The sequence below is a fragment of the Erinaceus europaeus genome, chromosome 16 (assembly GCF_950295315.1).
Source record: "Erinaceus europaeus chromosome 16, mEriEur2.1, whole genome shotgun sequence".
NCBI classification, from domain to species: domain Eukaryota; kingdom Metazoa; phylum Chordata; class Mammalia; order Eulipotyphla; family Erinaceidae; genus Erinaceus; species Erinaceus europaeus.
This window is the reverse complement of record NC_080177.1, coordinates 36,547,625-36,554,213: the sequence shown is the minus strand read 5'-3', so window position 1 is coordinate 36,554,213 and position 6,589 is coordinate 36,547,625.

Genomic DNA, 6,589 nt, shown 5'->3' with positions numbered 1-6,589 from the left:
ATACCAGTAGTATTATGATTATAATTTATACTATTCCTATAGGGAATGGAGACTCGGAATAAGACTTACTATAATTTAAAACCAGGAAAGTTTTTCTCCATACTTTTTGAATAGCTTTGTTGTTGGCTGATACATTTGAATCTACTATATATTCACTTTACATAAAAAAATTTCTGTAAATTCAACATCTAAAATGCCAGGTGTGCCACCCCCTAAACCCTACTGTCTACTTTTCTGTAATAATATTAACTGCTAAAATGCCCACTCTGCTACAGTAGTTCTTGACCCTGTCTTTACTGGCACTTTACTGATTTTACTGATTTACTGGCACTACTGATTGCATTTCCTGCCCCCTTGTGGTCATAAGGGGGCTCTGTGATGGATTCAACTTATGAACAAAAGGGACTATAGTCATATCCAGACCAAAAACTAATAGAAACCACTTGAAATAACATCTCTTTTCATGTGAAGAGATGACCACCAGTCATCAAGATCACTTTGACATGTAAAAAGTGAGGGTACATCTGGGAAGGTAGCTGCTTGGCCATTCACCAGTGCAGGTTAGAGCCCCTGGCCCCCACTGCACTGAGGGAAGTGCTGTGGTGTCTCTCCCTTTCTCTCTATTTCCAGCTCTCTTTCTCTAGCTGAAAAGATTAACCTGGATGTTGAAGCCCCCAGTAACTATGAAAAAGTGATGAAGACACAGGGAGAAAGCAAAAGGAGTTTAAATTCCTTCTACAGACACTTTTGTTTTATTTTTATTTTATCACCAGGATAAAATTGAGACTATCACTAGCCTCAATACCTATACTATGACTCCACAGCTCCTGGTAGCCTTTTTTCTCTCACTCTATTTCTTTCTATCTCTTTATCTCTCTTGCTCTCGGTGATAAGACAGAATGAAATAGAGGGAGAGAAAGATCTGCAGCACTCTTTCAGTGCTCATGAAGTTGCCCTCCTGCAAGTGGAGACTAAGAACTTGAACCTGGGACTTTGAATATGTAGAACATACATATACTAGGGTAATATGTATGCTCTATATATTGTATATTGCACCACCACCCACCCCTTAGTTTTCCAATATTGCTTCTTTTATCATTTTTTCTCTTAAGGCATACTACATACGTTTAAGCATTACTATTTTTCTAACAATATATCAGTAATATTTTTTAAAATATCAAGGGTTGGAAAAAAACAGTATAAGTGTTACAAAAAATTAGAGAGAAGATATTTAAAATTCATAAGGTTACATCAATAAAATAGAGTCCAGAATATATGTTCAATATGTGCACAATTTAAATAGCCATTTCCAAAAACAGTTTCTGAAATGGGCTTTGACCTTAGCATCAAGAGCTATTCATTTGCGAGAACTATGCTCACATGGTTTTTTATTTCATCATTATTTTTACTGACAGTGATATTCATCAAGAAAAATCACTCTCTGAATATCGTGAGACAATACAAACCATCAGTATGGAAGTGGACATTCATCTTACTGATATTTTTTTTCCTGGCTACCCAACTGATCTTAAAAGAGGTTCCTAACTTACCAGAAAGAGTACACCTCTCAAGAGAGAAACTGAAAAGGTTGTGTCAAATCACTTTTATGTTCCAATTCACATTCTCTTGTTTCATCTTTGCGATGACCAGCACTGTGTGACTCCCCTAGACTTCACAGAGACCCAACCTGGAAGTGCCTCACCTTCTCCCATAGACACACACCTCTAACCTCAGCCCCAGGGTTTCTACACTGATGCTGAGACATGAAAGTGGATCAAGCATGTGAACCTAAAAGTGCAAGGGACCGAGGTAATATGGGGCAAACTTGTGATAATGGGACACATATATTCTACTATAAATGAAAAGCTGTTTCTGATGCTCTGTCCCTTGCCCAGGATTCAGTCAGAAAGGTTATTCATGATGCCTAATCACAGTCAGTTCAGTAATGTGACTTTGCATTGTTGAGAAAAGGATGGTTGAGATATTCAAAGTCCAAAAAGTGACTGTGATAGTAGTAGATCTCTGAGTAATTTCTCAATTTCTGAATGCCCAGAAATAAGCTTTTAGAATCTTACGATGGAGGCACACAGGCATACACATGCACACATACACAGTGCACTATAAAATTCATTGTAGTTATTTATTTTCTAGGGTGACTGGGCTTTTCTGTGCAGTGACCTAAAGAGTGCTGACTGCCTGCACATTAATTTTTTCAATAATTGCAATTATCTCCTTTCTAGTGAATGTGATGAAGTCTGACTAAAGGTCTCTAATTCTTCTGGCTCTCCATGTTCTCATAAATAATAAAACAGGGCTCCATGACAACAAATGCATAAGGAGTTTTGTAACATCTCAATGTACTTCTAAAGTCTTCAGTTTATTAAGCTAATAAAGTATCCTAGATACATAGTTATCTGAGCCTAAGTACTACTTGGCTCTTACCAAGTGGTAAAACTGTGATAAAATTTGAATAGTCTTTATAAATGCCTCTCCATCTAACTAGTTCTACTCATTCTTCAGCAATTAAAAAGGACTTTCTTGGGGAGCCAAGGACATAACATAATGGCTATGCAAAAGACTTTCATGTTTGAGGCCCTGAAGTCTTAGGTTCAATCCCCAGCACCACCATAAGTCAGAACTGAGAAGTACTCTAGTGAAGAAAAAAATAATAATTTAATTTAATTTAATTTAATTCTTGGGTGGAGGTAGATAGTATAATGTTTATGCAAAGAGACTCTCATACCTGAGGCTCCAAAGTCCCAGGTTCAATCCCCCACACCGCCATAAGCCAGAGCTGAGCAGTGCTCTGGTTAAAATAAATAAATAAATAAATAAATAAATAAATAAATAAATAAATTTACTTAATAAATTAAATAAATAAATAAATTCATAGAATGAATTCTATGAGCACCTCTCTTCCTGCAGGGTCAAACCAGATATTTGTGCCCATCAGAGATCTTTCTACACTATGTGATTATTTTCATAACATATATTTAAGTTCCTTGAAGGCAATGACTGCATTTTGTTCACCTGCCACCTTAAGCAGAACATCTCAGAGTGCTTAGCATCTCTCTCTCCCTCTCTCTCTTTCTCTCTCTCTCTCTGTCACACACACACATGCACACACACACTCACACACTGCAATAAAAACCTTTAAAGAGCCTAGGATTACTTCCTGGAAGAATAGGCAGGACACAAACTTTTGCTCTGAGTAGGCCAACTTGTTTCAGAAACGTAACAACTTTCCTGGTGCAAACTTTATAAATGAAGAAACTGAAGCTAGAGAGCCTCTGTCAGCAGTTACCCAGAAAGGTGATAGCAGACATCCCATTCTCAGCACATCATCCTTTTCTGACACAGCGCAATGCCACCTTCTCCTGTATAACTTTCTGACTGTTCCTTATGTACAATCAGACCAGGTCTATGCATATCTCCACCGCTCACCGCACTCTCCAAAGTCAGAAAATCTTCTCTTCTTTCTCTCTTTCTCTTTCCTTTTCTCAACCCTAGGTTACACAGACAGGATACTCATCAAAAATTCTGGTAAATTAAATTGAAACCTAAGCACTTATCTATTTTCTGGACTCTGAATTCTATATCTGGTATAATTAATACTTTGCTACCTATCCAATTACGCTCCATCAAGTTGAACTATATATAACTCAATATCTTTAGATGGTAGAGGTGGAATAAATAAATAAGTGGTTTGTGTTATCTTTAGATATTAGAGAATGAGTGAAATTATATGTTCTCTCTTTATGCTATTCTCCAAGCTGTTGTGGAGCTGATATTTTCAAATTTTGTTCCCATATGTAACATGGACTCATTTTGACAAGTCTTTTCGAAATTATAGTCAGGAAGTTTGAACTTTTTCCTTTACGTGCAATCTGTTTTACTATTTAGGAAACTTGTTTCATTGCTCACTGATTTAAGTTTTTTAAATCATCATATAGAAGATCATAAATTTTCAGCCACCAAGTTCCAGATGATACCATGATGCCAACCTGACTTCCGTGGGCAGACAACCCCACCATGTGCCCTGGAGTTCCACCCCCCCAGATCTCTGCCCCACTAGGGAAAGAGAGAGACAGTTGGGAGTATGGATTGGCCTGCCAACATACATGTTCAGCAGAGAAGCAATTATAGAAGCCAGACCTTCCACCTTCTGTACCCCACATGATCCTGGGTCCACATTCCCAAAGGAATAAAGAGTAGGAAAGCTATCAAGAGAGGAGATTGGATACAGAGTTCTGGGGTGGGAATTGTGTGGAAATGCACCCCTCTTATCCTATAGTCTTGTCAGTATTTCCATTTTATAAATAATTTTTTTAAAAGATTATAAATAGGTGTCAGTTTTTTTAACTACCATCCCTTCTTCTTCTACTGTGCTCTGAAGTCCACTGGCAACTTGTATACCACTGCAGTCATGTTAAAATGGCACTTCTACTATCTGGATTAAAAAGACATTATTCTGCATACTGAACAAGTCCTTAGTAGCTTAAAATAACAACCATTTATTACTTCTAGCTACTGATCAACTAGGTGGTTCTGTTGATCTAAGTTTAACTGATCTTGCCAAGGCTCACTTATGCATTTGTTTTATAAATGGGTAGTAAGTAGCACCCCATACTCTAGGATGACCTCTTGAAGTGATGGCTGGTGGATAGCTATGGATGCAGGGACCATCAGATAACATGCCTCATCATCCAGCAGACTGGTCCAGGCTTGTTCAAGACAATATTAAAATACAAAGAATGAGAGTCAAACAGGCAAGACTTCTTGAGGCCCAAACCAGTACTTGTACTTATTGCTTCTAGCATATTCTATTGACCAAAATGTTACAGCCCTAATTCAAGAGGTGATATAGATCCTTACTCTTGATGAGACTGCTACAAAAAAAAAAAAAAAAAAAAACTAACACATCTTCCAGAATAAGTCAATACAATGTTGTAATGAAGCAGACAGATCATGAACTCATAAGAATATCCTTTCTGGGAGTCGGGCTGTAGCACAGCGGGTTAAGCGCAGGTGGCGCAAAGCACAAGGACCAGCATAAGGATCCCGGTTTGAACCCCGGCTCCCCACCTGCAGGGGAGTCGCTTCACAGGCGGTGAAGCAGGTCTGCAGGTGTCTATCTTTCTCTCCTCCTCTCTGTCTTCCCCTCCTCTCTCCATTTCTCTCTGTCCTATCCAACAACGATGACAACAACAATAATAACTACAACAATAAAACAACAAGGGCAACAAAAGGGAATAAATAAATAAAAATAAAATATTTTTAAAAAATTTAAAAAAAAAAGAATATCCTTTCTGCAAAGTGTGACCTTTAGTAGAAATCTAATTCCATATCTGCAAAGCAACTTACAATCATAGGTTAACAGAAGCAAGGAAAAAGTAACTTCACTAAACAAAAGTTAGCATTAAAAAGTTACCTACAATGATGAGATTTTGTCTGAATAGAAACTGAAGCTTTGGGCATGACATGCAATTCCAGACCTTCTGACTTCAAAATGAGGAGCAAGAAGTCAGACACCCACACAAACTGGGTCTGCTTATTGTCGGTACTATCAGACAAAGAACAAAGAAATGCAGTGGGTTTGACTCAGCAGGGCTGTTCCTACAACCATGACAAAAAGTGGAGACCTGGAAAAGAAGGGCATTCACTGTGCTCACCCCCTGTGGGGGTATTTATCATACTATACAACAAAGATCTGCTTGGTTTTTTCCTCCCCTACTGGATTTATAGTTTCTTTAGGACACAAATAAAGCTTCGAAATCTACATTTCTAGTGTAAAAGTCAGAGCCTTTTTATTGAAGGAAAGGAGAGAGTTGTTTCTGTGACTCAGAAAAAGACTATGTTATGTTATGTTTGTAATGTTATGTTATGTTATGTTATGTTATGTTATGTTATGTTATGTTATGTTATGTTATGTCATGTTATAACCACATTTATGTTTTTTTTAATGAATGTTCACAAATACTCAAAGATCCTTCCATATGAAAAATTATAGAAGTACTAACTTCTTCTAGCGTTTGCCGAAGTACTAACTGAAGCTCAGTTACTCCATACAAAAAAACACAAGGAAGAAGCTGGTAATGCTTAAGTCATAATCCAAAGGAGAGAGTACTAAGAAATGCATGTGTATGCCTTATAAGTGGAGGAAAAACCCTGATATTTCCAAAAACTTTATCCTAAAATTCTGACTCATAACTAAACACGTAAGAAATATATACAATACTGATTTCCCAATTGTCCTCTAATATAAAAACACAAGAAATTATTTTCATAGTACTCTACTTATTTACACCCAGTTCCTTTACAAAGAAAATTTTAATGGACTTATAAACACTACATTGTCAAACTTGAAATAATAATGATAAGAAAATAAGGAACATTTCAGTGGCAGGACTGAAGATTCAGAATTCTGGTGGTGAGAATGGTGTGGATTTAAGCCCCTGTTGACATGTAATTTTGTAAAAAATAAATAAACTTTAAAAAATGTAAAGAACTGAAAATAAGGTAAAATTAAAAATAAAAATCAGAAAATGAAGCCAGAATGAGGTCAATAAATGTTACAAGAGCCAATAAA